The sequence below is a fragment of the Aplysia californica genome, unplaced genomic scaffold, assembly GCF_000002075.1.
Source record: "Aplysia californica isolate F4 #8 unplaced genomic scaffold, AplCal3.0 scaffold00025, whole genome shotgun sequence".
Lineage (NCBI taxonomy): Eukaryota > Metazoa > Mollusca > Gastropoda > Aplysiida > Aplysiidae > Aplysia > Aplysia californica.
The window spans coordinates 131889-153990 of record NW_004797295.1 but is presented as its reverse complement, the minus strand read 5'-3'; the positions used below and the strand labels follow the sequence as shown (position 1 = coordinate 153990).

General features: G+C 41.2%; 1 long non-coding RNA gene across 1 annotated transcript; it reads left to right on the top strand.

The window, feature by feature from the left end:
• Nucleotides 1–1729: 1729 nt before the first annotated feature.
• LOC118478706 lies at nucleotides 1730–21037 on the top strand. The gene is made up of 4 exons (XR_004859239.1): nucleotides 1730–1887; nucleotides 8806–8905; nucleotides 15422–15478; nucleotides 16759–21037. It is a non-coding gene; the product is annotated as an uncharacterized LOC118478706 (long non-coding RNA).
• The last annotated feature ends 1065 nt before the right edge of the window (nucleotides 21038–22102 follow it).

Sequence of the window (22102 nt, the reverse complement as noted above, 5' to 3'; positions counted from 1 at the left end):
TGTGTGTGTGTGTGTGTTGTGGAACTTGCCATTTTTTGCCAACTAAGCTAGATTTACAAAAGAGCTTGGGCAGTTTTGAAAACCTATTTTTAAGGTCAAGGAGCGTACGTTTTACCTTGTTCATGGGTCAGTTTCTTTGAAAATTACTCATATAGGAATTGGATACAATTTAAGAAAAAGGTGGCCATAATTATAAAGGAAAATGAACCATAATTTTTGGTATTTTTTTAAATCTCTAAAAATCAAGACATCACAAGCTTTTTTCAGTTACATGTATCTTATAGATCTATATTTTTAGAGAAAAAAAATATTGAAAAAAATTAGTCACTGAAAATTTTTTAAAGCCTCAGATCTATTTTATTCCCACTTACAAACATCAATAACTTTAGGTAGAAATAAGATATAATAAAAGCATATGATATATTGCTTAGCTTTATTTGGACCACCTCTCTGCCAAGTTTCGTTTGAATTTGAATCCATTCATAAACTTCTGACTTTTAGCAAAAAATGTACAGAAAAATATGATTTCGAGGAAAATGCAATTTTAATTCAAAATTTGTTCTCAGAAGTAGTAAATCACTTCATTTCAAAAGCATTTTTAGAAGAAATATATCTATTTGAGGCATAATACTTGGTCAAATGACGCAATAATGGATAAACTAAAGGATAATAAAACTTTGAAGGTAAGCCTCATTCCAGGTGTCATCTCTTACGTAAAGTAGCTCAAGGTAGATCAACTGGTCTTAAAAATACTGGGATAGTTTTTTGAGCATATTGTCTAAACCATGAAAACAACTGCAGTAGTGTTTATTGACGAAGAATGATGATAGTGTTTTTGGCGTGGGTGGTCAATCTGGCGTGTAAGCGGTAGTGTTTTTAGCTTAGAGATAGTGTTCTCAGTGTACGCCAAAGTGACTAGGGTAGTGTTTACAGCATGTGCAAAAATCACTACGGTAGTGTTTATGGCATGAAAGCTTACGCCAAAACCACTACGGTAGTCTTTATTGCACGGTAGTGTTCTGGGCGTTTACACCGGCACCAGAACGGGAAAATCCGATTTTTAAGATCGGCGAGAGAGAGAGAGAGAGAGAGAGAGAGAGAGAGAGAGAGAGAGAGAGAGAGAGAGAGGCGAAACCACTTCAGAATTAAGAAAATTAACTTCTCTGAACATGTAGCCCACCCACTACAACTACAACAGTAACAGTGAAGTTCTGTTATCAGTCCTTCAAGACTTTGCTGAGCTAGCTCCAGTTAATGGAATCAACGTCAGAGAAAATAATACTAGAATCTAGGCTATACAAAGACGAGTCGCGGTAAAAAAAAACAAAAACAACCATTAACAACCCAAAACGACAACAGCAACAAAAATAACTAACAACAACAATCGATCAATAAAATAAAGGCTCAAACGTACGTCAAAGTGAAATAACATAAGAATAATAACAATAATAATTATAATGAATAATGATTATGATAATAATACAATAGTGATAAAATTAATAATAATCATAATTATGGGTATTTTATAAACATATTGTCATTTTCTACCCCCCCCCCCCCAAACCGCTTTTCCTAGAACAAACAAAATTAACATTTAGAGCAACTCGAACAGGCTCGATAATAATATTTTTGGAGGAAAAAAAAGAAGAGATGGAAGAAACACGTGTAGAATTCTGTGGGAAGTTGGGACTTTGGAAGAGAATCCGGTTTTCCCCAACCATTATTTATCAATGTTAGAAGAGTGTAGGCCTAACTGAGTGTAGAGTGTAGAGCAGAGAGCATTGTGTTCGTCATAACTGCATCCTCAGGACACAGCTTTCCAACGTCATCGTTCGTGTCCGTAGATCTAAATCTAGATATATAGGTCTATCGATATCAACCAATTCAGTAAGTGACGCCTTTCCTTACATCTTTACTTTATCGTTTTCATTTCAACATGTAGATCTAGAGATCTAGATTTAGATCTACCCATCATTGTTCAATCCACCTCGATTGTGCATCGATCAAGTTCTTTGGTCTCAATAGCTTACTTGGAACAGTAACAACGAACGGAACTACAAGATCACCGATCGGTCGCCGACGCACGCTGACAAAGATATGATCTAATCTAGAAGATCTATTATCCTCAAGGAAGTGGCTATTCTCACCCGGGGTGAGAATAGAAATACGATCTACCTCTCACCCCGGGTGAGACTTGCCAGCGTAGGCTATTCTCACCCGGTGTGAAACAAGACCTGTTTTTCCTCATTTTGGAATACTGTCTATCGGTGTGGATGATCAAATTGATAAAAGCCAAGAAAAAATTACGTTATAGCACAAAAGTAAGCTAATTTGATCGTCTTCAAAGACGCTATGGCTATTTCACTTTTCGAATCGAGCTGAACCATGCAGGTTGCCATTTTGTTTTGCCCGGAAGTTCTCGCGCTACTCCTCTCTGTCTCTCTTTCTCTCTCTCCACTGCCCACAGACAAAATTGAACGCTTTTAGGCTAACACTAACAGTAGTGTAGTTTAACTATACATGCATGTGGTTTAACTATGCACACCCACCTCATGTAGCGATCCAACTTGCACTGAATCGTCGCAACTCTCTGCTCTGCGCCTCGACCGCTACTCACGCAGTCTTCAAAAAGTCTGTGGCTCACGCCTCGGCCTGTCCTTGTTTTCTTCAATGTCAAATAGGTAGCCTACCCTACTCGACCCCTTTCCCGAGAATCACACAGCTAACCACAAGCCCCCGTGGTCTCAAGATCAAACAAAACAAAATAAACAAAAAAAGACAACAAAACTTTCTGAAGTTCTTCAACGTGCGAACAGGACATGGTTCAAGGCTATCTACACTTTGTACACTTGATTACTCCATTTACCGAGTTTCATAGTCCACCAACCAGCCGGGGGTTTTCCTGACTCGATCAGGATACCGCCTAGGAGGGGGTTCACCTGCACCTTCGTTTCTCGTCAGGGTCTGCAAGGTTTGCGGCTCACTGTCACCTCCCTCATCATCCTCTTCCTCTGAAGTAACATCTCGTACCACTCTTCTAACATTGAGAACGTGACGAGCCATACCATCGACAGCAACATTGTTGATCGAGTTTACTCCCGTAACCGTACCTCTATTCCACTTGGTCGTACATTTGCTCTGGGGTGGTTTAACCCAAACATCATCTCCAACTTCAAATTTTCCTTGCCCGTCTTCTTCTTCATTAACAACGATATGGTTTCTCCAATCATAACGGTAGACAGCTCTCTGTGGCACTGATGCTGGGTCCAAACCTGCTTTTGGTGTTGAATTGTACCAAAACACAGCTTCTTGGGGGGAAATGTTTCCTCTTTCTGCAATGGACTTCACTGTACGGTGGTGTCTCTCAACAATCCCGTTCCCCGTAGGCCTATATATGCAACTCTGAACAATGGTTTGATATTCCATTTCTGAAGCATCTGCCCAAAACAATCTGAATGAAACACTGTGCCATTATCCATTAAGATCTCGCGCACTGGTCCTCTCTCAAACATTAGTTCTTCAACTACTTCCGTCACAAACCCTGCTGTCTCTCTCTTCAGTTTCTTCCAAATTGCGAATCGCCCTGGGCCACAATCAACAATTGACAGGTATGGCACTTGATGATGGTGAGTTATGTCTATTGCCAATCTTGTCCAGTCTGTAGCGACATCTAGATTGCCCGCCTCATGGACAACTGGTGCAGGATTGATAGACTGACATTGCTCACAAGCTTGTACGACTTTTTTAACATCAGCACGGCTCGTTTCTGGTAGCACCTTCGGAGCCAAATACAAAGTACGGTCTACACCCATATGGTACATATCGTGCAAGTCTTTCAAGTCAAGATGACCAGTAGCACAAACGCATGGTTCTGGTTCTCTCTCCTCCATTCCATACCCGCCAGTGCTTAACCACTCCTTTTTCACTCTTGTCAGAATGTCTGCTTTGTTCTTTCTGGTCGGAACCAAGGTGATCGACAAAACCAGACCAAACTCATTAATAAGGCTTTTCAATATCCCTAATCGTCTCTTCACAATCAACTCCGCTGCCCCTTTGGTGTGCACTCTCCTCTCTTCCGATAGAACAGTTTTGATCCAACCAGCCACTGTTGCTGAGTCAGTGATAACTTCGATGTCAGAGATATTCCACTTGATGGCCTTGTTTACACCTTTCATCACAGCCTCCAGCTCTGCTACGTTGATATCAAAATCTGAAGGTTTCCGAAGCCATGCAGCATCCTCTACCGCGTTGCCATTGACCTCAAGTAACACACCATATCCGATACTGCTAGCATCACACCATACGGTTCCTTTGGTTGCTTTAGGCACGTACCATTTGCCTTTGACGGGATCCTCATTAGTCAAACGGCTCAACATTTCCTTCAACATTTTCTCCACTTCATCGTCTACAATCTCCTCCCAATTGGTACCATTTGCCCTTCTCTTTATGTAGCTGCATGCTATCCTTAACCATCCAGCAACCGGATAATGACCTGTAAGTTTTCCGCAGATCGAGAACAACTCCCGTTTGGTGACTTTAGACACTGCATGGGGAATCCTGTTGGCTCTGGAAAATATGAGATCTCCTGTGGAATCAGATTTCAACTTCAAACCCAATGCAGCGCCACCATCCAATGGCTCTGGTTCTTTCGTTGTCAACCGATAGTTGGCCAGGTGCTTCACCTGTGCAGCAGATGTTACCTTGCTCTCATCCAGCAGAATATCATCAATGTAGGACTGCGTGGCAGAGTCTATCTTGTCATCCTTACTCAATACCGTTTTCAAGATCTTCGTCATGATGCGGGGTGCCAATGTAAGACCGAATCCAAGTCTTGTCAGGCAATATGTTTTACCTTTGAAATTCACTAGTTGATATTTCCATAGATCTTGTGACACCCGAATTTGAAGGTAAGCACCTTTCAGGTGGACAATCGTTGCTGCACCTGTCGTCTGTCTCCACTCTCGCGATGTCTCGCCGCATACATCCGTGAAGTCACCCCCCGTGTGACTGCTTACATATTTATTGAGCTCTCTGTAGTGAAGGACAGGTCTTACCTTGTTCTTGGTAGGTTGAGCAACAGCCATCAGCGGAATTATGCCTTTTTCTACTTTTTCATTCCATGGTAAAAGTATTCCTTCCTCTATCCAACTTTGTATGTCTTTCTCAAACCCTTCCGTAGTCTTCATATCCATCTGTTTACCACCATAACATCCGATCTTATTCTTTAGGCGGGGAGGATCCCTTTTCCATTTCCACTCCACTGTCCATGTATTGCCATCAAAAACTGCCTTAAAATCACTGTCGTCAATAACCTCAACCTCCCTGTGTTCGTAAACAGCGCTCTCTGCTCGCTTCACGTTCCTCTTTGCCTGGTCTGGGGGATCAGATTCAGTTTCCATTTTCGCTGCCCCACACCATTTGACACCAAACTCAACTGTACCATGGTTGACTGAAACTCCTCCCAAGCTGTTTATAGCATCCATTCCCAGCACCACATCAATATCAGACAGAATAGAATCTGAGACAATTGCATTTACGGAGACCGAGACACCTCGCACGTCAATGATTAGCTCTTTCTTCCCCTGACACTGCACTCGTAAACCATCAAAAGCCACCATATAGTTCTCGCCCACCACGCAATTTCCAACTATCTGTGAACTGACCACTGTGACCATACAACCTGTATCTACCAATGCTTTGACCTTAGCTCCCTTCACGCCAACTTGAATTATCGGTAAAGACTGCGCCCTCATTTCAAACGGGTAGCTGCCGGCGCAGCAGCCACCCGAAGCTAGTTTTCCTGTTTCTTCTGATAGGCACCGTTTCCCCTCTGACTGCATCGACTGGCTATGTGCCCAACTTCATTGCAGTGGTAGCAAACAATGTCAGCACGATGACTACAAAACGTAGCCATATTTGGTCCACCACACCGATAACAAGAACCTTTAAATGCCCTCACACGTTGACTGTGGCTTCCCATTTCGTTTGCCATGGCTCCGCCTGCCGCCGCAACGCTGACCATTCCAGTCTTACTTGCTGTAAGGATTCTAGCTCTTGCTATTACCTCTGACAGTTCAACTTCGAAGACCCGGCTCATCTGTTGGAGCTCATGCGATATCGGGTCAGGGAATCCATTTACAAAGGACAATCTAACCAGCCTATCCAGTTCTCTGCCTGAAAATCCAGCCAATCCTCCCAATCTCCTTAGTTCGTTCGCGAATACATCAACATGCTCACCGTCCCACCTCCTCTGTGTCAACTTACTGAACGCAACAAATGAGCTGTCTGTGAATGCCTCTAGAAGACGCTTCTCAATTGTCTCATATTGTGATCTTTCGAGCTCACTAAGCTGTAAGTACAACGCCAATGCATCACCCTCCAGGAACAACGGTACAAATTTCGCAAGATCCTGAATGTTCCTCAAACTCGCGACGAGTTTAACCTTAGCCAACCATGCCACAACTTCACTATTGCCACTGAAAGGCTTGATCATGTCCGTCGTTATTTTCGATGCCATCATTAGCACTTAATATCTGGCTCTAGATAGAGCACCTCGCCGAAATAGCTTGTAGTTGAACTATACACGCATGTGGTTTAACTATGCACACCCATCTCATGTAGCGATCCAACTTGCACTGTCTCGTTGCAACTCTCTGCTCTGCGCATCGACCGCTACTCAAATTGAAACAAGTCATTGTGCAAAAATTGGAGAACCTATGTTCAATAGTTGAGGAGATATATTTTGACAATAAGTTGCGCCACGCATTTTTGACCCCACTGTAGATCTAGATTTAGATCTAGAATCTAGGTCGAAAATACGTAGGCATAGGGAGAGTCAAAAAGTAATGCAAACTGTTCGCTATTTAGCACTTTTTTTGCTATTAAATTTCGAAGTGGCTATTTGGACTCGAGTCCGAACTGCTGCCGGAGGCTTTTCGGACTCAAATTCCAGTGCGCGTGCGCAATCACCGGTTGTATCGTAAGTGAGGTGAGTCCGAATAGTCTCCTGTTGCTATTCGGACTTTAAACTACTGGTACACTGCATCTCATGACTACAAGGGATCAAAACATAAAATTCATAATCAGTCCTTATATAAGACAGCCACCCCCCTCCCCTCTCTCTCTCTCTCTCTCTCTCTCTCTCTCTCTCTCTCTCTCTCTCTCTCTCCCTCTCTCTCTCTCTCTCTCTCTCTCTTTCTCTTACAACTTTTTCTTTCTCCATCTTACTTCCCCAGGCCTGCCCCACCACCCTCACCCCTTTTTTTTTGCATATATACAGTAGTCTCCGCCTAAGATCCTGGTGCTCGGGAGCAAGGAAATGCGGGATCTTAGGGGAACCGGGATCTTAACCGACGAACCCAGGGAAGAATCTATGGTGACCCATGTTAAGGCTTACAATCGGTACAATGGTCTCCCTCTACTCTACAATGAACTGACGTGCCCCCTTGGTGGGTTTATGGCATATGGCGAGCAAAGAGTGGTTAACCTTGATGACCTATCACGGTGCATAGTGGGATGAGTCGTGCCATTTTCACTTATTATCCTATCATGAGTCCCAAGATCTAAGCTTATCCAGTTGCCCCTCCCCTTCACCTGTCGAAAATTTATAGCTTTCCATCTCTGACCAAGCCCCCCCCCCCCTGCAAAACCGCCTTTGTCGTTACACACCATTACGTTGTGAACACACCAATTAAAATTCAGTCTGTCTGGCAAATTCGGGAGTAGAGACAACTGCTGCAATGGCCAAGGAAGAGTTCACGGTTCGATGTGATCCCGCCTGGAGCGAACGTGTAGGCCCTACCCACCCAGCGAATGATGCAAGTTTAGGGGGAGAGCTCAGGTGTGAGTGCGATGTTCGGGGAAAACAAACACGTCGGTCAGTTCACACCCCGGTGTGATCCCGTCGGGGGCAAACACTGTATCGCTTCATCGAGCTTTACAACGTGTATGTGATCACATTCACGAGAGTGGCTGATCTCTGACGCGACGGACAGTTTATTGATCTCAACTTTTCACTCTTGGTTGATCGGCTGTGCCCGCCCGGGTTTTTGTTTAGCAAATTATGATCTAAAATGCGGGATCTTAGCCGAATGTCGACCATCAGAGCAGGATCTAAGGGGTGACTTTTGTATAGTAGAAATTCTGTTTTTCTAAAACAACGGGATCTTAAGCGAACCGGGATCGTAAGCGGTGGGATCTTAGGCGGAGACTACTGTATAGATCTATATTCCCTCCCATACCGTTGCCCTCTGCCCGGCCCTAATATTATATTATCCTTTGTAAAGAAAAGACCACAGTTCGCACTGGGTCACCACGGTTGGCGCCCATTTGTTGTAAGTTCCTTTGCCAGATTGTAGAAACCGAGGAAGGCCAAGGTCGAATTGCTTTGTCTGCTTCACACCCGATACACCTAGTGATTGCGCTCGCACATTAGAGTTAGAGTCCGAATAGCCAAGGAAGGCTATTCGGGCTCAAATTCAGACTCGTTATTTTTCCAGATCCATTTTGTCATTTGATTTTTTAAAACTAATTACTGTACAAATACTGTTACGCTTTTTGTTGTTTTTTTATTCAGATGAGTATTAAGTGGTCATTGAACTTATTCTTTGCCTTGCACTAAAAATAAAAGTAAATGACTTAAATCCGAGGGCCAAGGGAGGAAGGTGTTGCATCATGTGTCTGTTGTTCAACTGTAAAATCTGTTCCAGAAACAGCTCACCTTTATTTGGTTCTAAATGGTGTGGATGGGGTGGTAAAGATTTGCTGTTTGTTAGTCTACTTCAAATTTCTTTTTTTCTTTCACAGAAAAATGTCTGGAAGGAGACGGAGAGGCAATGCGGAGGCTACCCCCTTTGTAGATGTGAGGTTTACCGTTGAGAGAGGCAATACCAGTGAAATAATGGAGGTTTGTCAATTTCCATGAACAGAGGGATGAGAAAGGATTTTGAGAAAGGGGATTGTGGTCTGTAAGCAATGTCCTTGCTTCTCTTTTCCTTCTAAAGTTAGACTTCCAATTCCCATCCAGGAATTGTTGATGGATCACCTGTTTTTTATTTAAGATATTTTTACTCTAGTGATCCTTGGGTGAGTGGGATTGGGTATCTGGTCATTTTGGCAAAGGACAAAACAACTTTCTTTGCAGTTCCCGTGTTCATACTGCACACATGAAAGACAGCTTATCAGTTCTATGAAGAGGAAGAGCCTGCTCCCCTGGTAATAGTAGTCCCTACCAAACTCTAGGCTAGGAGCAGTGATCCGGATCACTTTACTGAAATAATAAAAGTTTTTGGGAAGACCCCATGAGGCTAGAATTTCAAGGAACAAGTTTCTCTTTGAATGCCTAGATAGGAAAATAAAACCGGTATGTTATGAGAATTAAGTGAAATGAGTGCAGATTTGAGAACTTGCCCATGCTATCTATTAGCTTAATGCTGAAAAACATGTTGTGAAAAATGTAGGAGAAAAAAAAAGAAGATAGATTCCACACATATAGTAATGGTACAGTCAAACCTGCCCTGACGGCCACCTCTATAAGAGGGCCACCTGTACAAACGGCCACTTTCCATTTCCCCCCTTGCGTTTTTCTATATAATTTAACTGTACAAAACGGGCACCCGTCCAACGTGGCCGCGGCCACCATATTTTAACGCACAACCCGAATCACACTAAGCAATAACACCTGTCTCAGACGGCCACCTTAGTGGCTCCATTACGTTTTGTCATAAATTGTGCATTGGCCCCTGGCGTTGTGCGCGAGCTGTCATAATTCAATCACCTGTCGTTGTTGTTTGGTAGTCCCTCCAACCGATCATGTTGCGTAGGCCCCTCCCACTGTTGACCAATAGCTACCAATTTTCAGTTGCTGGTGAGGTAAGCGTGTGATCCCTCATAACCCATAAGCCCCGCCCAGAACTCATACACAAATCGTAAGTGAGATGAGTGGTCTCTGTTTACCCAGTCTGTAACAAAGTAACAAAGGACGTCAACATGAACTTGTGACACGACGCGTTGCTCGTTCTCTGAGTGGTGGCGACCCATGTGTTTGTTGTAACATGGCACTCGGTCTTCCTCGTCTGATACATTGCATTTTATTGTCACCCTTGTGCAAAGTCAGCAACAAAATAAAAATTACTAACAAAATACAAACCACCACCACCACCACCAACAACAACAACAAAAGCAACGACAATGCGGCTACTGTCGATTTGGACCTCAGATGGGAACGGTTTGTTTTCTTCATCTTGATCAGTCCTGCCTAAGCAGCCACCTGTCTTATACGGCCACTTTTCTCCTTGCCAATGGGTGGCCGTCTTACACAGGTTAGACTGTATTTATAATGCAAGATCAAGACTGCCGTAACATGACAAAACGCCTTTTTTCATAAATATTTTATTTGCTAAATCGAAAGCCAGATCAGTTACCCTACTATGTGAAAAAATCAAAGTGAAACTATAACTAGTTTTTTAAAATAAACTAGAATTCAAATTTAGGAAGAACACTGTACTGTTTTTAAATGTTTACTCTAATTTAAAAAATGTCTTTTTCTCAAAACTGCTGTGAATAAAAAAAGGTGTTTTGTCAGCTTGCAGCAGAAGAGTACTTACCACCAATGGAGAGAGAGCTTGTTGAGGTCACAGAGCTTTTTTTCAGACAAGGTGAATTTCTATGCATGTACTTCATCAACTGGTGCTTGCTGTTTGGGTCATAGTGAAGCACCCATGACTCATCCCTGGTTACAGTTTGCCGCAATCATGCTCTTTACCTGTCTTGATTGACTGAATTGGAGGGACTCTGTGGTCTGTCAGATCACATTTGATCTTTCAATTTGGTCTAGTCAGATATTATCCTTTCAAAGGTCTTGTCTATTCCCTCTATAGTGTTAACATCAACACAAACTTCATGATAAACAGATCTCATTCTTTTGTAAATCGTTGCTGCCGAACAGCCTCTGGCTGTAAGAAATTTAAGAAATTCTATTATTTATAGCACATTGCTTGAAGCGAAGCTCTTATGAAGTTGCCTTTCTAGCTATGGCTGAGGTGTCCAACCACATCTTCTGACACACAGGCAATTTTTAAAGTGAATGACGTCATAGACAGATGAAATTTTCTGTATTGGTAGTCACATGGTTAGAGCTTACTGCGGGTTCGAGGTTCGAGCTTCAGCTCGGTCCGACGTTGTGTCCTTGGGAAAAGCATTACATGAACTTCCCATTTGGCTCGGTCCTATGGGAGACGGACGTTAAACTAGGAGGTCCCGCCCCTTAAATCACCTAATAGTGTTAAACCCATACCATTTCACCATTTCATTTTTTCACCAGAGCTTACTGCAGCAATTCTCATCATTTTTACAATGCTAATAAAAAGTTGTGGCATAATACGCATAATTTTTCAGCCCACCCTCGTATGTCTTTCATTTTTTTTTAAAACTTGCATAATTTTTTGCATTTGTTTTACTACTTAGATGACCAATCAATGTTGATAGTGTGTCTTTGTATTCCTCTGCTATGCAATTGATGTTTATGTTTGTGACTGTTTTTCCTACTTCGTAGGGCCCCTTGCCTTCAGGCAGTCACATTATGATTTTGAGATGTTTCCATACACACAAGTGTATTTTCAGTTTTTAGGAGGAATTAATCTTGTATTTTGCACAGATGGTGGCCGAAACCTATTGTCATCAGTTTTTTATCCACCAAGAGATTTTTAACGTGCGCAACTTGCAAACAGAACCTCTGAGAATTTTTTCCTTTATCCAAGAAGATCTAGGTGATTGATCTTACTTAACCTAAGATCAGGGTTGTGGCTGAAAGACAGCAGTAAGAAGCAGCCAGGAGTGTCAGCATTGAGAGTGAGAGTTAAGGAGGGAAAAGCCCATAGGAGGCCAGTAGGCGAATAACTTTAGCTGTGCATTTCACTATGGGGGTATAAAATTGGCAAACATGATTTTGATGTCATTAGAACCAGAAAACCTTCCTCATAACATACTCAAAATTGGCATGAATTGGAAAGGAGGAAATTTGTTTAAAAAACCATTGAATGGTATAGTATTGAAATACAGTGGAAACCTGATATAACAGGGATGGTGGGACCAGAGAAAAAGTCCTGTTATATCAGATTGTCTCCGTCATTGTCATCTTGTGTTACAACCCCCGACGTTTGAGCAACTGGGACCTCTGTATTATTTGCAGGCAGGAGAGCAATCTAGTTCATTTTTCTTGCTGGTGCATTTCATGGTTTAATTTACATGAATATCTCGCAGTTTTGGAGAAGCATGTGAGGCTTTGGTTTCTTCTTCCAATGAATTGGAGTTTACCAGAGTCAAGTTTTCAGCCCCAGCTCTGTGGCTGAAAAATGGTATCTGAAAGACCACTGCTTGACTTCAAGATACTCTGTTGCACCCCAGTCTTCACGCTCCCAGTGGCTTCCCTATATTGAACCACATGGAAAGTGGTGGGTTTTTACCCAGATGACTGAGGTATAAATGTTTTCCTCAGTTGAGTAGGTGTGAGCACTGCTGTGATCCCCATGCCGTGAATGTCCTTTCTCAATCCAGAGTCCTCATGTCGTGGTCAAAGTTGAATGTCTCAAACTGAGTACTGCTGTGTGCTATAGTCGTGAACATTTCCAGTGAGTGACCCGACAGCAGCATTCAATTTAAATCTTTGAACCTCAGCGTATGGGGAGCAGAGTCTCAGTGCATTCAATGAGTTCACAAGAAGTCTTGAGGAGAAGTGGCGATGGAGAAATACACAAATTTCTACTGGTAAGGGAGCAATCATAGATCTCGGTCGGCTGGCAACTATTTTCATATATGTGAATTGTAGTACATATTGACAGTCTCAAGAAGCAGCACCAAGAGGTCACCAAGTTAGCGCATGTTCTTCTACATAAATATATTCAATTAGATTCAGTGATGGATAGAATTCTTTTTCAAATATAGATTTTTTTTCAATTTGCGAGCTGCCTTGATAATTTGCTTCTGCCTGGCATCATTAATGCCCTGAGGTGTTTCATAAAATTCTCGTATTTGTTTGATTTAAGAAGAAAATTACTTAAATGTAACAGCACCTGCTCCCCATCAACCTCTGCTATTATGTTATGCTTTCCCTTGCACTCCATCAGTTGTTTCTTTCCAGTTACTGTGGTCCATATAATCTGTGCCATTCAACTCGAACAGATGGTTTTCCAAAATGGTCATCAAATCCCGAATATTGATCTGCTCATATTAATTTACCTTCAGACAAGACACAGTGTAATGACCGGCAATTATCTTTAGAGCATCTTCAGGTCTCAATGATGTCCTTTCTTTTTTAATAAGATTGAACGTCTAATATAACAGAACATAGGGGCTGCTTAAATATTTTGAAGTTGCATCTGAATAAAAACAACTGAGAATAGTCGTTGTCCATTCGTCATTTCTTTATTGTGTCCTGGCTTTGGGTCTCGGTTGGCAAGCGAATGACATACAGTATAATCAGCTTATATCGACATGCTTTGGGAAGTGGATTTGATGTCGATATAAAAAAGTCGATAAATCAAAATATTAAGCCAAAGAGGAAAAAACAAGGGGGGATCAGGGGTAAAAAGACTACTCTACTTTTTAAAGCCGGTTGCTTCCCTTGATTTTTGTACAACTACGCAGTGAAACTAATTATTAAGAGGCAGGGGGTTTGGAGTTACAGTGCAAAAGACCGAGCAACGTGAGGCGCACACTACATACCAGTGTAAACTTTGTTGTAGCATCCTTGTAAGGCCTGTTCATGGCCGCTTGCTGGGGAAAATGGAAAGGCAAGGCACTGACTCACTGACTGTGGCACTTGCCAGCGACAGGCTGAGAATGGGATGGGAAAGGGAGAATGGGGTGGGGAAGGGGAGTGAGTGATTGGGAGTGGGGGTAGGGAGGTGATGCCCTGCGTGCGAGACGCTCACGTCTGTGAGGCACTGTGCTATGTTGGAGACTACACTGTGTAGGCCCTACATGACGTACTAAAGCCTGGTGTGCCAAATAGGCTACTTGGCGGGTATGCAGACTTAATGAAGAACTAATGTGTTGACCTTTAGCGTGACTTTTTCCTCCATTTATGTTTGTGGGCTTCGCCAGGTGCCCAGGAAGCATGTCGATAATGCCGAATGGGCCTAAAAAGTCTATATGAGAAATTGTTTAGTAAAGATATTGAAGTGAAGGAAAAATTTTGTAATTGGAAAGTATGTCGATATAAGTGGATTATACTGTAAAAGGCCCCAATGACTTTGTTTGACAGCAAAGTTTTCTTTTCAGACCATAAAACATTGTGCGGGTGCTGAATTGGAACTCTTAGCAGTTGCGAGCGCCGTAAAACCCTATACTATACATACTGAATTGGAACTCTTGGAGACTTAACCGAAGTTTGCGTTTACAGCCCGTTGCTGCCTGGACTGTGACTAGTCTTTCAATATTTTGCAAAAGATTTTGCACTTATGTGAGATCGGTGACATGAAATGTTCACTTGGTGCCCCTCAATCAAATGCATATATTGTTCTTTTAATGTTGTAGGCCTACAACTGCGAGAATACCCTTCACACCTTGTTATGTCAATTGCACAAGGGGCAATTCTCTAGAGGGAAATTACATGGCGTACAAACATCCGCTGAAAAGCTCCGTCTGAGGGTGTGAGAGAAAACGCTTTCATAATCTATTGGCTTTCCATACTTATTACATGAATCGTTACTTTGTTGACATAAAAGCACAGATACCGCTGACGAGTACCTCATTTTCGCGTAAATTCAAAAAATTATTGTGTCAAAGCAACTATGATAAACGGATTTGGTTTGAATGTATAAGTTTTGCTTTTTTTGACTACCGTTAACGCATTTTTGAGCTATTTCCTCCATGAGTTCGAATGCTGATTTTTAATATATTACTAATTTTATCTGTCGAACCGTATACGTTTTGTTTTGTTCCAATTTTTTTTAGGGTCTACCCTAACCTTTTTTCCACTACAGGGGTAGTAGGGAGAGGGGGGGGGGAGATAAAAGCAGTTGAACGAACAGGAAAGAAGGTGAAAAGAGAAAATATTAAAGAAGAAAATTTTTCGTGGCTGTCAGGTTTCGAACCCGGGACCTTTTGAATGAGAGGCGAACACTGTACCTCAAGACCACTGTCACCAGGGCGTCATGCTCAGACTTTGTAATTTATTATAAAAAACCCCATACCTTTCACTTTAAAAAGTAAGTTTCCTATTATATTTTGTAAACTCATTGATGGAAACAGCGTTCTCCTTTAGTTATTATTTTTTGGTGACAGACATCTTGGATTATGCTCTGACAGTAGCCTCTTTCTCGTAAACCTGTTATCTGTAGTCTATGTTTAGTCTGTGGCAATAGCCTTCCTTCTATCTCTCACAAGCGTCATGTTTTATTTTTCATTTCTCTCCTGTCCCTAGATTCGATGTGTGGGCAAAGTACCTGTGAAGAACTTGCAACAGGAACTGAGTTCAAGGGTAGGTGTGTGCTAGCCAAACAGTAAGCGCTGAATGCATAAAAGCCTCTATCAAGTTTCAGTAAGGAGTATAGGTACTTATCCTTGTTCATCGAAATTATACAAGCTTTGTTGTAGGTCATGCTAATGGCAAATATAGATAATGAGAAATTTTTAAATTTTGCAAAAGCAGGAAACCAGGTCTGTGGGAGACTCGAAGAATGGTTTTTATGACTCACACTCACAGTGTCGTGTTGACATTATATTTAAGATTTACTTCTTTTTCTGGTTACTTTGTGAAGGCTCTTTGGACCATTGACTACATCGTATGGCCACTTTACAGAGTTGATGGTGATCAGTGTTGCTTGTGGTGTCACCTGATATTGATTCTCTTCTTTGTTTTAGAAATTTTGAAAAAATCAAATGTTTATTTTTTTAGTGGAACAGTGAGACTGGGAGAAAAGAGAGCTTTTAGTTTGAGGAATGGACTCTTTAGCTGTTTCCTTCATCAGTGTGGGAGTTTGTGGTAAACACAAGAAGAGGTGGCCTTCTTGCCTGCTAATTCTGATTTAGACGTTAGACGAATTATTTGCCAAATTACTTGAAATCTTAAAATCTAGCTGACAGATTCTTTCTCTGTATGTTTCTGGCAATATGATACTCTTTGTCAAGTGGTAAAGTATTGGGCTTGCAATACAGAAGTTAGAGTAAACTCAGAGTTGGGTTCCCAGCTCTGTAGTAAGGTAAAATATTGTATCCTTAGGAAAGGCAGTTTGCCCCCTTTTTTTTTTAGCTGTTGAAGGGAATTGATTTGTTTGAATAAAGGGAAGCACATTGAAACATTAATGGTTATTAAGTGTAGGTAAAAAAAGGAAAACAGACGGACAGAAAGACAGCTGGAAAGAAAAGAAGTTGGCCCTATCAGTGGCGCTCTCCAACCACCCAGTGACTGCTAAGGGAATTGGTGGAGATGGAACACATGCCTTATACTTATACTTAACAGGCTGTGGCACTGGTTGTCCCTTGGGAGACTGACGTGGGGAAGTTGGAATAAAGTGTTTGGTCACAAGAGTTATTGTGAGTCATGTTCAATGGGATACATAACTATAGATCGGCTCTTTTCAAAAGCAGAGTATTTGACAATGCATATATGTATACTCCGTAATGAGGACATGCAAGTTGGTTTAAAGTCTTGTAGAAATAATGGTTTTATTTTCAGAAGTAATGGTATCTACAGTGAATAGTTGAAATTTGAGATTCTTCAACAATTCCATGACTGACTTATTTCTTTGCTTTATTCAGTTTGGAGTTCCGCCTGTTCATACATGGATTCTGCCCAATGAAAAGGAAGCTGATGAGGAAAAAACTCTGCTGGAACTGATCGACCAGCATAGTCTGCCCCAGGGCTACGGACCAATGGAAATCATTGTAGTGAGAACAAGCACTGCTCTGACTTGAGAGGAGGATGGCAAGTTTTTGTGCTTCAAGAACAGCGTTTTCATTTTACATTTATGTAGAGATATCCTTAGCTGCTCTTATGTAAATGGTAAGAGGAGTTTAAGATTCTCTCTGAGTTCTTTTACATGCTGCAGATTTTATTCACGTTCTCCTTGTGAATATGTTCTAGCAATTTTTGTTGGAGTTCCCTAACTGTCTAAGATGGCAGCTCTGATCTAAATGGCTAAGATGTTCTAGATCCATTTTTTTGTAACAGGTTTTATTCACATTTTATGTGTGGAGATGTCAAAACCACTTTGCCAATGTTCCTTGACTGTTGATGATACTCTCTTACTAGCTGTGTTGACGTACTGGTTTCAGCTGCAGACTCTTGAGATTTTTGTGTTCACGCATTTATCAGCAACTCTGTGCCATTTTGTTGGAATTCGTTTTCTGTTTAATGAGATTAAGTCTTGTCTCTGTTTGTTTTTTTTTGCTGCCATTTTTTTGTGAGTCTCTGCTTTGTTGATCTTTTCTTGGCACCATGGGTGAAAGCACTGACAGGTTCAAAAACCTGAAATCCGAATTAGTCAAATGCGTACGCCTGAAAATTACACACGTTGAGAAACGTCGTCAGTCGTTAGATAAACACACACAATGTTATGAAATACACACATTCCTTCAAGATACATACATTTAGAACATATACTTTCATCAATGCATTCCTTTTGACAACAATCCTTCCAATTGGGTTCTGCCCCTGGGTCCGCGAAACTGCAATGTGCTATTCCTGGATGTTAATTTTTTCACAGATGTATTAACTAACACTACAAAGTATCTTATCACAATCCCCACTGAGACAAACTTTTTTTTAAAGTGTCGTGTCACTGTCACAGACCACATTTGTAGTTTTTGAACTACAACTGAAATATGGACATAGAAATCTTTTCGTTATGTACGAATTTTGCAATGGACAAATTCTAGGCTGCACCAAGGAAGATAACCAAGTTGGACAATCAGGATAAAAATTTACATGAATTATGTCCCCTTATGCAAAACCGGCGTGTGTGATGGATTCATGGCAATTTAATTTGTAAATTTTAATGCTTTAGTCCTCAGTCTTCACTGAAATAATTTGGCTTGACATAGAAATTGTGGATATGGCCTTCCCATTTTGAAACCAAGGAAACACTGCCTGTTCCACTGCCCTTTACTTTATCAGTTTATGCCTTTTCGTCGCTGGAACACACCACTCTTAATATTTTCCGGTTTTTTTCTTTGGTTCGGAATCCCAACGTTTTGCCGACTGGGTTTTTTTATGTATTGATTTTTCATCCACCTCTGCTAGGATCAGCCGTTTGTCATCAACCTAGAAGTCTTTGGACGTATTTTTTGCTCCGCTACGGTTCACTCTCTACTACAACAACTTCACCTAGATCTAACTGTACAGAACGTCGGTAAGCTGCTACATAGTGCGTAATCTCTATTGAAGAGAAAGCACTGACTAGTGTTTGGCGTTAATCGATATTAGCTAGTATTGGGTAGTATCGGGTACCCGCGTTCCCAGTATCGATCGATACTCGATATGGATACTGTGACGTCGCCAAAGGCTAAAAATAGCGCTCACCGTATTGTTTCCGTGAAGCGCTTTAATAGATGAAAGGTCAAAGGTCACGGTGTCAGTCATTCGGCTTACCAGGCCCTACTGCCTGTATTGTTTATTGTTTTTTTTTTTTTTTTTAATGCAAATCATTTTGACTACCTTGTCATCGAGAAGTTTCTTCTTGAAGTGTGAAGGCGGGTAGGGCTCTGAACGGGTGCAATCTGATAGCTTCATCTGCTTTGCAGGTCCTGCGCTGCAACTATCGCTGCTGCTACCGCCTTTCTCCTTGTCAAGTGCAGCATTTTCGCTAGGATGTTTGGCATTGAGAAGTTTCATGAGATTTGTGCTGTTCCCATGATGCTTTAATATGTCGTGACAAACAAGGCACCTGGCCTCTTTGTTTCCTGTAAGCTCTTCAAAATGCGTCCAAACAGTGCTTTTCCTCTTTCTCAACATGACTAAGCCTATTTAGAAACTAAAGACGGGTGATTGTAGACAGCACGTTTCTCTCTGATATCATGCAGATTAGGCGGCAAACACTACAATCATAACACTGATCAGTATCGACTAAGGGACTCTGCGATATCGAGTATCGACTAAGAAAATCAGTATCGATGAGTACCCGATATCGATATCGACTAAAGCCCAACACTAGCGCTGACACATGTGGCGACAATAGGACCCTACCGGCTACGTGCCTTCACAAGCAGACTCTCCACTCGCATGTTTAAACCAAATCTGCCACTCTGTTAAATAAAAAAATCAGGATCTCAGGGAAAAAATTGGGATCAACGACAAATCACCAAGATGAATAAAAAATTTTTCCAGGGGTGTCCATAAATATATTCCATGTATATGCCCTCTGTGCGCACGTGTGTGTTTTATAATATTATTATTTTTCCCGTAAGCCTCGAAAGACGCTCCCACCAGCTAGTGTGCATGAACTTAAGTTGACCCCGTCAACGAACGGTCCCTGACGCACGCAAAATTCGCACGCCTAAGTCATGTCATGTTTGATGCAAACGCACGATTGAAAGTTTTACTCGCGGGTCTTGATGACGGGCCCGCCAAAACAGAAATTGAGTTGGATAAAGCTTGTTTTGAAAGTAAAAGCAGAACTATGAATAATATTGATCATTTGTACACTGCAATTGTAACAGTTATCAGGCCATCATTGGAGAATTCTGAGATTACGGGTCCAGTAGCCTAGACTACCACGCATTAATACAGGGTGTCCTCTAGGGCTGGATCGGGCCGATTGCCTGACTCGGTGGCCTGAAACAAAACTAACAAGTTTGTTTTTGAGGCGACCGAGTCGGCCGATCGGCCGATCCCATTAGTAGTGGGCATAAAGTGTGCAAGCTAGGTCTAGGTCTACCGCTGAATATTCCTGTGTGGTATGAAACAAACACGTCCTTGGCCTAGATCTACACCCAGGCTACACTACTGCCCCTGGCTTGGGCCTATTGAGAGGTCATAGAGGCCTTGTCTCTCTCTCTCTCCATTGGTAAAACGAAATTTGCGCCGTATACTATAGGCCTGCATGTAATTAAATCTTCCCTCTATGTCGCTGATTTTTTTCCTTGCTATTGCGAATTGTCAAGTTTTTGTGTGTGTTTTGGTACACAGAATAATATACTAGGCTCCAAGACAACAAAATTCGGGACCTCAAATTATGTTTGCTACATCTATTATTCTATCCGCGTCTTATCTACATTTAATGAAAGAATGAATTTCCTTTAAAAAAAATAAGATAAATAACTTGCAATCTTTAAAGTTTGACCGCGACGCGCTTGTGCTTGTCCAAACGACACACAAACATGAGCCAAAGATGTCAAAACCAGTCACAAATTGCAAAGTACGGCTAAACGGTAAACCTGGGCAAATCACAGAGCGGTCTTGCCAGAGCATTAACATCGCGGGTGTAGTGTATGCTGCGACATAAATCTAATTGGGTTATTTCTGTGTAACGCTCATTTTGGCCAGTAGGGCAAGCTGATACAGACCAGCAATGTAACGAAATGCAAAGAGCAAGAAACTTTGGATGGGGAGAATGACTACTTCTGAAATCTTTATAATTTGTCCCAAACCGGAAAAGTTGGAAAGCTTATTTTCAAAAGCCGGAATTCCGGCATATGCCGGAAAACTTTCACCCATGCTTGGCACTCTAGAAATATTTTCAGCCTTCAAGAGGCTAGGATTTTCATTGAGTGTGAATTTTAAACTTTCAGTGCGCAGGTCCACACTTCCAGATGTCATATATAAAGGTCTTAATACTGAATGGTCTGGCTTTTCTTGTGTCATGAGCCCTGCTTTATTATTATTTTTTTGCTGTTCCCATGCTAATAAAGAATGAAAGATGCTAATTTTTTTCTAAAGCTAAAAAAATGTTAAGTAATAATATATATATGTGAGACAAGTTCTGAAAAAAGTTTTTGTGCAGTCACTTGAATTTGCATTCCTATATTTTGACTATTACAGCTACTATGCTGAAACTCAATTCTGGGAAATAAATGATATTATGCCAAATCAGCTTATATATATATACATGTGTGTGTGTGTGTGTGTGTGTGTATGTGTGTCTGAAGAAATGTCCAAGAGGATCACCTGTCTAAAATGAACACTTTTCTGCTTGACAGTGGATGGTCGTCTTGGATAGGTATGACTTTACTTTTTGGGTTGTCTCTATTCTCTATAGTATGCTGTGCCATAGCTGTTGCTGTAATTGCATTATAATTATAAGGAATCTCTTGAACAGGAAGTTCATATAGATCTCTTGGTGGTTCAACCCAGGGAGGTCAACAGTCTACCTTGTGTTCAGAGGAAGAAAATGTTTTTGAGTGTAACCCAAAGTTATAAATGTGAACATTTCAATTTCAGTTCATCTAATCGGATTTGTACATGAGAGAAATAGAGCAGTTTTACTGTAGTTCTACATATATTTGAAGTCACGGAGATTAGATGCAAAGCATCAGTGCTCAGTATTTTTTTTTCTCCAGTTTTCAGTATTGTTTTTGCTTTTGTTGCATTTCATTTAAATCAAAACTTTTTCCATTTTCTTCCATTTTACTTTTAATCGGCTAAAACAGCACCTGGACATGGATGGCTGGTGCCTCTATATATAAATCATTGATGATCAAGGTTTACTTTCAAGGACAGTATTATCTTACTTGTCAGCGTTATGTTCCTGTCAAGCTTTCTTTTTCAAGAGTAAGTATTTTATGTTGTTTCCTAGGATTATTTTTGGTCATTGCTAGATCATAGATGTCATTCTGGAATGCAACAACAGCTCCCAGCTGGAAGTCCAGACATTGAAATTTGATGGAAAATTAATTACATGAGCCATTCTTGAAAGAATGAGATTGAGCAGAGTGCCTCTTTTACTTTGCCAGTTACAACCCAACTCAAAAGGAAAAGTATAAAGTTAGGCATTTTCAGTGAAACTATTTTGATATAAATTAAAAGTACTGTTTTTATTATGAGTACATACATTTGTTGCGTTATAATGTAGATGTCTTTTATGAAGCTCAGTCATATATAAATGGATGTTCAAAATCAAATGAAAAGGGAAGCTTTAGATCTAGAAAAACGTTTCATTTTAATTTC